Raw genomic sequence first — 12,803 nt, 5'->3', positions numbered from 1 at the left:
GGCTCCTGCATTTCTACAGTATGAAACTTTGCTGTCATTGCCATTCTCCACCTGTCCAACACATGCCCTCAGACTTTCCCACCAGTCCCAGTCACCTGACCCATTCCTGTTAACCTGTGGACTCTCGGGCTACTTCTGTTTGGACTTGCTGCCGTTGCATCTTCATTTTACTATTAAAATCACTGAACTGAACCTGTCTGCCTGGTCGTCTGCACATGGGTCCTTTTCCTTGCTGTCTCGTACCTAGTATACGCTCCTTGACAGATATTTAAGTCCAAATTGTGTTACTTATGGATGATTCTGGAGTCGAATGCAAAGCAAAATAAATGTGGCTTGGCTGGACAGCAGCAAAACAACTTCTGCATTTTAACTACACTTGTCTTTTCAATTATTTCTGTTTATTCTTTATTTATTTCATTTTTATTTCACACCATTCTACTACTAAATTTGATTTTATTTTACTCCTTATTGTGTTTTGAATTGTTGTTCTAATGCAACATTTGCTGTGTATGTATAAGACAATTATTGAAAATGCTTCTAAGTTTGAAAGGTACTATTCAAATAAACTTGCCCTGCCTACTGCAATCTAACACAACAGTGCTGTAAAAAAGACCTTTGTGAAGATTATAATCTTCAGTTTTGACTCAGACTGTGTCAGTGATGTGTTGACTGAACACTGTTAATGTTTCCTGGAGTCATATTGAATTGTACCTGAATGATGATTTATTGATCTCTTGACATGATGTCTGTCTTTCTCCCCCTTTAGCCTCTCAATCTCCCCCCAGCTCGTACATTTTCACGGACCTTTCCAAACCTTGTCATTCCACACCAGTTGCCTTCATAGAGTCCTCTGCCTTTTGCCAGTCACCTGACCTGCTCCTCCCTTCACACCTGTACCTTATTACACCAACAGCCCCACATAATACCTGCCTGGTTACTCCAGTCACTTATGAGATTGTCACTGATGCTGTACTGCTTTTTGTTGCAGTCTGTAATCTGCTACCTGTGTTTTGACCTGCTTTCCTGACTCTGAGCTTCTGGGATTGTTTATTCTGAGTGCCTTCAACTGTCTGAACTGTAAGCCTGTTTGATTTCAGGGAAGTCTCAACTTCAGCCTGCTCTGCTTCACTGTCTGTATTTGGGTTTTTCTCTCTTGTTGCTTTGTACCTTGAACTGCGGTAGACTATCTGCACACTGACCTGCATGCTAAAATGTATTTTTATTTATCTTGTCTGTGTTTGTGTATCATGTCTGAGCCGGAGACTCATGCAGCTCTTGGTGGGAGAAGCTGTGACAAATTTTTAAGAATAATACAAATGTCGCTCCCCATCTATGTGTGGAATAAAGTGATATGAGCAGGATTTTACTACTTGTAGCTGCAATCAATCCTGTGTACTACGCAATGAATGCGGTGTACTTTCATTGGTTAAACAAAGCAAGATAAATCTGCAAGGACACTAAGAATCTTAGCATTTAGTTTAAGACGACACGATTGTGTGCATCACAGCTGTCTAATGTGCAAACTTTATTAAAGCATATTTTTGCCTGCAACGTTTGGTATTAAATTTAATATTTAGTTAATTTATACAAACTTAATCATCCCTAAAATACTGTAGACAGATACTTTCCTTAATGCAATTTAAGTGTTAGGCTTAAGATGAAATGTCTTTCCAGGCACTTAACTGTACACATCATGAGAGCAGGTAGAGACTATAACTGTCTTGCTTTTGGAGAATTTGTTCCTGTAAGAAATGTGGCTGCACTAATTGGCGGCCCCTGTGAATAAACCTTCTGGTGATGGAACGGCTTCTCTAATGAGTAGGATCAATTGCCATCCCAGGACAAAATAAATAAATCTTGAGTATACAGTATATCCTGTAAAAGGCTATTATCTGTTTATAAGTCCTATAAAGAATAATCTTTAATAGCAAACTGGGTTTTGGTAAACAAACTGGGTTTTGTTTCTGCATTTTGGCCACCATGTTTGGGTATATATTGCCTATTTCACTTTTTATAGAGAATAAAACGCTTCATGCTCTATTGAATAGAGCATAAGATGCAGAGTGGAGTTAATACACAAGGGCTGGTACACATCTCTAGCACTGCACAGAAATTATTCATTGCTGTTCCCCAGTATTAAAAGTATGTGTTCTTTTATCTGAGTTCAGCTCTGTCCTTTTTTCTTTTTTTTTTTGATGGAAAAAAGTAGTATTGGATTTTTTTTTTTGTCATTTCTGCTTACAGGATGAATGAGAGAGGAGATGCCAGACAGACTGACGTGAAACAAAGTTAATGAGGCCGACTTGCTTCACTACGGGCCATGTCTGGATTCCACTGCATTTTTTTTTAAATACTTGGCTTCATCATTCTGTGATGCAGCATCATTTTGTGGTACAACACATCTGCATTCAGCAAAGAATAATGGCTCACAGAATCTCCAGCATGTGCCCTATTATCTGATGTCAGCTCCATCCACGTGGTCCCCCAAGGGCTGGCTGAACACACACAGACCCAGTTTATGACCTATTTGTTGGGTCAGAAGACAGCTTGGACCTCCTGCTCCACCCCTCACCATGGCCATCAAGCCGGTCTTTCCTGCTCCCCAGAGGAGGAGGTTAGCAGATGCCTCTGAATCAATTTGGCCAAAGACCCATGACGACCTCTGCTGTAATTAATGGGGATGTTTGGAGTGTAGATACTCGCTCTGTCCTGCTGACATCCAGGGAGCACCGCTATCACTGCACTGCCATGGCTGTAGCAGGTCAGAACTCATTTATTGATAAGTTTATTTTACAGGAAAACTATATAATAATCAGAATTCCAGTAAATGTGAAAATGACATCTCTAATTTTCCAGATGTCACCCAAAGAACCATGAGATGAGAAAAAATCTAACTTCCAATAATAGAATATAGTATGTGATACCGTCCTGGTGATCATAAATAAGAAAATCAACTACTGGTTTAAACAAAAATTTATAAAAATAATTCTAATTAAAAAACATTTAATTCAAACGCATTTGCTTTACCATGAATTTATGTCTGAAACATTTATGTCAGCAGTAGATTCACTAAACTGAAATTAGATGGGTTTCCCTCTGAATGTGACCCTGATCATGACACACAAACAAATACATCAACAGCTCTTTGGAAGCAGCTCACCAGTTTTATATGCATTATACAGACAAATCAGTAATAGCATTGTTTTTGTGAAGCTCCATGAAGCTTATAAGTTCATATGCTTAAGGCTTGTTTTGATTTCAGCTTCAGGAAACAGGTTGCAAACATTTTTTTACTTTTACCATTAAAATGTTTTCTTGCATTACAGTTCAATTTTACTAGTAGGCCTACTTTAAATAATAAGCATCTCAACATAATTTTCATGTTATTTTTAGAAATGCATTAGAGGTAATTTTTTCCCCGTAAATGTCTGCTTTAACATCTATGTAACGCCTGTTAATGACATTTATAGGTCCTGAGCACCGTTATGTAACCCCCTACCTACAAGAAATAACAAAAATATTGTTGCATTTCTTACAAAGCCATCACCAACCAGTTTGGGACACTGGCTTTCTTATTATATCTATGATTTGACTCTAGCATGTGCACAGGCATCAGTGTGTAGAACAACACATGCGGGTCGCCTTTGAATTTTAATTGAATGAAATCTCATGTGTCTGCATGTTCAGGGCATGTTTGTGTGTGCTGTTCACTTCTTTGTATCCTGAGGTCCTTGGTGGTCTGGATCTGAGGAAGAGGGGTGCACCCAGGCACAAAGACAGACTGGAAACACCCACAATTACCATTTTAAAAGAAGGGGTGAGGTGGAGGGGTGTGTGTGTGTGTGTGTGTGTGTGGGGGGTTAAGATGCTGTGTGTCCGGTGAATGTGCTGCATGCAGGCAGACAAAGAGCGAGCAGCCACTCTGTAGCAACAACCTCAGCTTCAGTCCTGCCAGGCTCAAAGAGGAGGGGGGAGGGAAACTCTCTATCAGAGGCAGCCTATCAGATCCAATTAGGCACCACAACATGTTAGAGTGGAATCAAGCCAAAATGAAAGGGGAAAAGAAAAGAGAAGATACTGCTTTCGCTCTTAACAGCAGTGACCATATCTACAACTTTCATGAAGGATATAATGTTCAGTTTTGTTGAAACTGTTTTAGAGAGGTGTTGATTCAACTTTATGATCATTTTGGAGGCTGTCGTTTGTGCTGCTGTTGAACTATATTGTGTTACTATACTGAGAGGTGTTTCTGTTATTTAGCCTAACCCCACTGATAAAAATGGGGTGGACAAAATATTACACAAATGAATAAAACACCAGTATACAAAAAAATTCAACAGCACCACAAACTACATCCCCCCAAAATGATCATACAGTTGAATCAGCACCTCACACTTTCAACCAAAACTGAACATTATAACCTTCCTGAAGGTCAGATTTACTGCAGGGCTGCTGTATTAGACTGCATTAGCTTTAGCTAAGTGTACCTAATGAGTACATTTTCATTCATAACAAATCATTTATATTTTTCTTGTCGAACTAAACTAGCAAGGAGATATGAGTCAGGCTGCTGTCTGTTCAAAAATCACAATCTCTTATTCTGCTGTAAGTGATGTTAAATTACCCTCTAGGTTTCCAAAAGAGATTTATTTTACATACACAACACAGAAAACAGATGCTTGGCTCTGTGACTTGATTTACTGATAATACACGAGATAAACAAACTGGGGCTACAGCATCTCATAGGCAGCAAAATACAAAATCTCAGCCCTTCTATAGCATTCTTCATCCACTGATGCTGTGGCCAGAGAGCGCATCAGACATGTAAAGGGAGGAGGGTGGTTAGGGGAGGGGCTGAGAGAGGCAGAGAAAGAGAGGGGAAGAGGCAGACACTCAGCGGCAGCAGGTTTGTGAGAGCAGCAGCCAGAGGAGGAGGAGGAGGAAGAAGGAAGGAGGAGGAGGAGGAATCAGAGCGAGAGAAACAGTGTGGCTGCAGTCAGGAGGGACACAAACACAGAGACAGATACAGATACAGAGAGAAGGTGAGAAGGCAGATCCTGCTCATTTCTGTCCACATTTGTATTTGTCTGTTAAACAGCTTTCGGTTTCCAGTGTGAATACGAGGTATCGGAGGGATGCTCTGCTGTCCAGTGCGTGTTTTCCTTTTCTTCCTCAGTCTGCCAGCTGACGGCATGCTGTATGTGGAGAAAGCAGAGCGTCGTAGCACTGCAGAGTGATGCAGAGAGATGGAGGAAAGAGAAAGAGGGAGGGCATTATGCTCTACAGACATCAGGAAGTAAGAATAGAGGGAAAGAGGAGGGGAAACGGAGCGAAATAAACATCTGCCTGTGGTTTGCTGTGTAGCAGTAAAGGGGGTGGGTGTATGGGGATTGAGGAGGGAGTGTAGCATTTGAGTGACAGTGTGCAGGAGTGTGTCAGCTGTCAACATCAGTAGTTTCCCTCCATGTTGGAGATGATATAAGTTTCTGTCTGACCACACCCTCTGCTCGCTGCTGTGAGATGAGATTATATGATGGGTGGTTTTGTGGTTGCATTGGTGTAAGGGTGTGAGTCTGGGAAGTGTGTGTGTGTGTGTGTGTGTGAAAGGTATGTTGGATGCTGGCCAAACATGCTTAGTGTTGCCTCCCATTACTGTCAGGGCAGTGGATTAGCTGTGTGTGAGCGGTGTTCATTCCCTAGGCGGCGAGTAGTCGAGCCACACTCAATCATGTACTGACCCAGACATTGTCACTCTCAACTGTGTGTGTGGACACTTACATAGATGTATACCATCCACCAGTTTCAGTACATGCAGAGCACATGTGAAAAATGCTGTAGTACATGAGGCTGCAGTGCTAAATACTTGTACAGCCTTCTGCTCCTGGCAGTGTCCCGTGGTTCAAATTCTTCGATTTCAACGTTTGGTGACAGATACAGAAATAATATCCTCCACCATATTGTAAAAGCACGTAGCTCAGAATGAGAGTGTATGGTCCCGAAGGAGGGAAAGGAGCAGGGTTGTCCCTCGTCATCTGGCAAAGTGAAATAGTCTCTGAAAGGCAGCCTGTTTGGAACAGCTTGGCCAAGCATTTGTTGTTTTAGCGTCTCGATGCCAAGGCATTTTCACAGCATTGTGGACAATACATTTTCATTAAGAGCTGTTGTGTTTGAGAGGGTGTTTCTAATGATCCCTATATCCTCACAGGGTTAACGATAACCACTGTAGATGGCAGAATGTGTGTTGAAACATATTTAGATATTCATAGATAGCTAAAGCATATTCTAGCACATAAACATTGGAGACTTTCAAGAAGAACGATAGCATCAGTCGTTTCAGCAAGTGCCCCGATACATCATCTGTTTACGTTCAAGTAACAAAGCCATGTAGTGGCCGGGTGAAAAGGAAGAAGTTAGGTGATGATATTAGAGAGCGACAACAAAACACTGAGACTGCTGTTGGTTTCCTGTTTCAAACCGACAGACCACAATCGCTCCCTAACCTTAACCATGTCTTTGAAGGTCCCCTAACTTTAGCGAAGTAGTCATTTAAACCCAAACCATGGCCAAAAATTATTAAAGACGTTTTTGAACCTGAACCTAACTAAACTTTAACCATTGCATTGTCACATCATAAAATGGATTTACATGGTTTTGGAAGCAACTGATAAATGCTGTCATCCTGCCAATACAAGCGTTTTCTGATCTGACGCCCCTATGTGTCATTCTAGAGGGCATGGACAAACAACATATTTTGTCTTTTAATTTGGAGGACTTGTTGGAACAATGGAAAGCAGCACCACAGCTTGATGACTTACCCATGTCCCTGTTGGAAACACAGTGTGAGAGCAATCATTGTTAGGAACACTCCTGACTTCCACTTTGGTTTCCAGATGACAGAATAAAAAGGTGTATCTCAAAGATATAAAAACACTTAGTTAGTCTGTTTTTCCATGGCTGTGCATGTGCACACCCCTTTTTTCTTCAAAAGGTTCTTAGACCTAAATGTGAAAATTGGTTGATTGTAAGTGCCCTCCAAAAATGAGTCATATGAGTGTTTTTTCATCTGCCACCATTGTGGTTAATCTGGTTAAGGTTAGGCAACTAAAACCACTTTGTAAAGTACGGGATGTGAACTCCAGCCCAACCCCCTCCTTGAAAGGTTTTGTAGAGCAACATCAGACTACAGTACTTCTGTCTTTGTTCCTAAACATAAAGATATGTCACCTCAGTAAATGAACATGTTTTCTGGTAAGGAAAGTCATTATTTGCATGACTGCAAGAGGTTGCTTGTCTAGAATATGTAAACTCAGATCAGTTTAAGTGGTTGAGCTAACAATTCTCCAAGAATCTTTTATGTCTGTGCATACAAAAGACTTATGTATGTCCTGTCACACATTTTCACATAAAATTAAAAATGAAATGGCAGAACTGCTACTACTACTGTAGGGCTGAAACGATTGGTCAATTCATAGATTACTCCAAGGGTTCCCAAACTTTTTGTCTCTCTCACAGTCCCGTCAGATAAACTCAAGAACCCCTTTCTTGACACCACCTGTCATGCCCCAAATGTGTTTATTTGAATTGATTTTAAACTGGTTATTAAACTCTTAATCATATAAAAGTGTATTGTTACAGTAATGTTTTCATGTAGTTTAACTGTCAATGTTTAGGTTGGTTTGGTCAAGTTTGCGTTTGTTCTACTACAACTTGGAGTGGCAGAAGATGGATGTCTGTTACTTTTAGCTATTTCACCATTTGTACAATAATTTTAGCTAACTATTTAAACAGATTATCCATTAATTTTAGCTGTCTATTGTAATCATTTTGGCTTTTGGCTAACTGTTTGGACCTCTCTGCTCGCTTGCTAACTAGTTATCATGCACTCTCAGCACATCTGACTCAATATGTGGCTATATTTTTTTATCAAATCATTATTTCTTTTTTTTTTTAATTAATTGAGCTACTTCACAATTTCCACATACTCCTGGTAACTGCAGAAGTAGCCCTGGGGTCAATGTGGTTGGGAATCACTGAATTACTCAATTTACAGAAAATTAATCAGCAACTATTTTGATAATCACTTAACCAGTAAGCTTTTCTCTGTTTCTTATAATTAAAATCTTTGAAGTTGGACTGTTGGGCAGACAAAACAAGATATTTGAAGACATAACCTTGAGCTCTGGGAACTTTTAATGGACATTTTTCACAATTTTCTGACATTGTATTGGATATAAGAATAATCAACTAATTGCAAAAATAATCAACAGATTGATCGGTGATGAAAAGAATCATTATTTGCTGAAAGAGGAAAACCTACACACTAGTAGGTTTTCTAACCCTGCTCAGATTCAGCATAGCAGTGGCTGCTCTGTAGTATCTTTAGAAGCTCTTACGGCTGAAGTCTTACTGGATGAGGCATCAAATCTCTCTGGGAGACCTGATGAAACTCTTGACAGTGTGTTGATTGCTGTGAGGGCCAACTGCTGCCCTGCTGAACCTGCTGACGTCACACCACCTCGTGACTGAAAGCAGGACAATAAAGCACTTTTGCACCAGCTTGTGTGAGTGTGACAAAGAAAAAGATGAATCAGGGACAAAAAGACTGTTATCTATGTATGAATGAGTGTATCAAGTGTGGATGAGCAGCACTGAGAATTACAATTCAGTGTTATTTTGGTTTAGCAATCTCTTATTTAACACAGGATCATGTTATTAAAGCGGTAACAGCAGTGATCCGTCTGCATTTTAGCTAAATGTGTCTAGATGAACATTATATGACGAAGGCTGTTATCTGATCAGCTGACTTGTGAGCTTTTTCCGTGACCTCACTGGGGCTCCATCATGTTTGTGCGATCTGCAGCTAAGCTCTTAACTAGATTTGAACTGAAAATGTCATTTTTGCTGGGACGAAATGCAAAAAGTGTGATGTCTGAGTCTATTTTTGGATCAGTGACGTTTGGTGATTTTGATGTTTGTAGTAGTGTTTTTGCAGTGAACTAGGACTGATTCCTGCAGGTTTTCTGAAAGCCGTAAAGCCAGAAAGATACTGAATACAAATACTGACAATACACATTAGTAAACATTTCTGTACATATACCAAAGTTAGGGCTGCTATTGCTGTGGTACTGGTTTGCCAGCAAGCTCTTATTTGTACCAGAATTATTGGTAGCAGCATGCACTAGGCCTGTGTGAGCTTGTGAGCTAGTAGCATCTGTTCATAGTTTTGTAGGGGCAGTCAGTGAGAGCTGTTGGTAGTCAAGCATACAGAGACCAAACTAAAAACTGAGCTAAAAGCTGACTATGGTGTTGATTCTCAGTGGGATGAGTAGCCATTTCACTCACTGTTAACAAAAACATTTTAATGGAGCTTCATTTGAGCTTGGAGCTTGATTTGATACTCACTATCAGATGGAGTTTTTAATGTTAATACTTTTCTGGAGTACACACAATGAAATATTATTACCTACATTTAAAATCTATAAATATACTTAGCAACCACGTGTTACTTTGTAATTTGACATGGCACTAACACTAAACCGAAGTGTTGACTTTTCCTTGGCACACTCACTATTATCATTAGTCAAGTTGATATTAAGTAAAGTATCAGTCAGCTTTGAGGACTATTGTGTGTTTGCATACCAGTCTCTGTTTTATTGTATCGTCTCAATATATCCCACACAAACAACAGAAAAAAATGTCCAGAAGATGTTGTTTTCCACCAGGTCAGCTGCAAAGGCTACTGTATATTGCAACTTTGGAAAATCACTGCAGATTTTTCAAATTTCAAAATGTTGCATAAATGAAATAATTTCTTTACTTTTTCCCCCCCAATGAAAAGAGTCACACTCACTACTACCTCAATCCATCTCCCTCTTCCTTTGATCCCAACCCCCCATGGGTGCCACTTAGAGGGGCTTCCACAATGCCTCTCTCTGATGACCTCACCACATCGATGTAAGAGCAGCTCAGCAGATGATGTCATTCTCCTAGGACGGTTACTGACTGCTGCAGAGGGAGATGTAATGAACCCACACGCTTTTGATTGTTTTAACAGCAGCAATTTCTAAACACATCCATCTCCAGTTTAATTGTTCAGAAAAAACATAATGTGGCTGCAGTTTTTCTCCTCAGTGGCTTTTGTTTTCTTCAAGCTGATTTTGACAGCATTGGTGGTGGAAATAACAAAGGAGCTGATGATGTAAAGAATGATGACGATGATGAAGAGAGTCTTCTAATCCCTCATCAAAGGGATGTTACATGTCACAAGCCTTTGACACAGACCATGGGACATTACCGAGTCAGGCAAACAGATGTCTTAACCTTTTAGTTGCAATTTAATTCTGAATAGACAAATGTATTCCTAAAATTACGAGAAGCTTCTCAATTGTCTCCAGGAAAGGGGGAGAGGTATCCCATATCCCCTCATTGGTTTGTGTAAAATGTCGTCATAAACCACCAAAATCAGATGCTTCAATATCCAGTCCATGCATTTTTGAAGACCTAACAATAGATTAGATACAGACGCATAGTGTGTGTATCTAATGTGATGCTGTGTACATTAAAGTATATTACTGTGTGCTGTTGCCATGGATTCAGTTAGTTACGCTGTGGGCTATTAAAAGTGTGCCGAATTAGCTATGAGCAGTTCCTGTTTGCAGTGTACCCCGTGGACATCCAGACAACTATCACTGGATTACTTGGAAAACGTGATGATTCTCAGGCAAGTTCTGAAGTTATACCATGCGTCTTTTTCCTATGATTTCTAAGTGGATTTATTATTTCATCAGATGGACTTCATACTGTATAGTTAATTAATTTCAGTTTTACTTTTTAATAACTTGCAAGGACTTAAGGTCCAACTGAATTAAATTGCAGTGTTTTGGTCTGCTACAGCATAAGTATCTTCTCTGTAAATCACTTGTCATGTGTTCTCCTTTGAGGAAAGAGTAAAAACCAGAAGGGAGGAATTTAGAATTTTTGGTTTTATGATGGCGCCCCCTAGTTTTGCATTAATTTGACGTTGTATCATTAAGCATCTGTCTATGTAGATGGAAACCTTATTTCAATACAGCCAAATCTTGCATAAAGTAGTAACGTCAGCGTTGTATCATAGGCAGAGCAGATGTTCACACTGAGCCCGACAGCAGCCTCCTACCCAAATAAGATCCACAGACTTTGAACAACAACCCACATTAGCTTTTCTGCTAAAGTCTCCATTTCATTTAACTTACAAACATGAACTCGTCTTGTCCTGCACCTTAGCTTGTTGACGAGTGACCAAACAAACATTCACCGGGGAAAAGTGCACCGTAAACGTAGTTAATAATTTTGCAGGCTAGGCAGCTAATTAGCTGTTTAGTTGCAGTACATTAAACAGCATGTAAACGTACTTGCAAATGTCACTTCTGTCCGGTTAGATGCTGCCGTGTCCACACTCTTCAATACCACTAACAACACACTGTCTGTGAATTAAATATAGGCTACAACGCAAGTTTGTTTACTTTGTCTCTCTCAGATCTTTTTCCTTCATTTTAATAATAAAAAAACCATTAACAATACTTTCAAAAAACATGTTGACATTATTTTGGACTATAAAAAGGGATGACTAAATGTGATTTCAGTTGGACTTACAGTTGAAAAGTGGAAATTAAAATTAAAATGATAAAGAAAGACATCTAATGACCTTGTATTTCTGTACAGTGCTCCTTTGTGAAAACAATCCATTCACATCATGTCTTTAATATAAATCTGCACATTACAGAGGGAGACATTTCATTTTTATTTGCCCATTAATTCTACCTGTCTACAAGTTCTCGGTCACAAGATGGGAGGGAGGAGATGGGAGGAGACTATTGGTGGGTTTCTTTGCTGAAGATGGTTGTTGGTGACATAGTGAAAAATTAATATTGATAATACAGTTTAATATATAGCGAGGTTATATGGAGAAAATCCCAGCTGACACACTTGAGAATAAAGAGACTGTCTCTTGTGTGTTGATCCCACTGATTCTCCTCACAGAACACAAAAAAGAAATGCTACCTCCCTCCTCCCCCTCCTCCTCCTCCAGATTCATCTTCTCCTCATCCGTCTTTCTGACTTTGTAATATCCTCTCTGTTTATTATTCATGAGCTCACTGCTGTCTCTGTCTGTCCCTGCTGATGTTAATCATATTCTGATTATGTACCATTAAAGCACAAGGAAATGCTTTAGGAAGAGTGAGAATTGCAATCTTGCAATAAGGAAAAATAAAAGTACAATTTAGGCTGACATACTGTAGGTTTTCTCATGAACAAGCTTGCAGAGATACAAAATAAGTGCTCATATTCTATAGTTTAACAATACTGTATGTGGTTTTTCTGTGTGTTACGGATTCTTGTAATGGATTTTCTTATTCTCTGTCCATAAGTAACATAACTAACTGCAGAAAATCAGGTCCTGGAGACAAAAATAAAAAAACTGAAACAATATTTGTAATTTCTACAAGAAACGTGCAGAATGGCGTCAAAATACTGACATGAGTTCAGGTCTGTTTCATTTCATTTTAACAGCAACATCAACAACAACATGGATGAGGACAAACTGGTTTTAAGTTGAGGGTTTGGATGGCAGCAGTTTGTTCATGTTGCTTCCCTTCTGTCCTCATTCAGGTACTCTTATATATATATTGATGTTTTTAGGGACCCAAAAAATACAATTCTTCACTGGTAATATAATTAATTAACCTAAATCCTATTTTTTGTCTCTATAAAATCATTTCACACACAATGGTTCAGTGTACATTAAACAGACAAAATAGAATATG

At 39.4% G+C, this 12,803-nt stretch overlaps 1 long non-coding RNA gene across 1 annotated transcript; it reads left to right on the top strand.

The window, feature by feature from the left end:
• Positions 1 to 940: 940 nt before the first annotated feature.
• Positions 941 to 12,471, top strand: LOC122868940. The gene is made up of 3 exons (XR_006376209.1): positions 941 to 1,077; positions 2,245 to 2,761; positions 9,910 to 12,471. It is a non-coding gene; the product is annotated as an uncharacterized LOC122868940 (long non-coding RNA).
• Positions 12,472 to 12,803: the final 332 nt, after the last annotated feature.

The sequence above is a fragment of the Siniperca chuatsi genome, linkage group LG21 (genome assembly GCF_020085105.1).
Source record: "Siniperca chuatsi isolate FFG_IHB_CAS linkage group LG21, ASM2008510v1, whole genome shotgun sequence".
In the NCBI taxonomy this organism is placed as follows: domain Eukaryota; kingdom Metazoa; phylum Chordata; class Actinopteri; order Centrarchiformes; family Sinipercidae; genus Siniperca; species Siniperca chuatsi.
The sequence above is the reverse complement of the archived record's forward strand: the minus strand, read 5'-3'. Positions and strand labels throughout refer to the sequence as shown.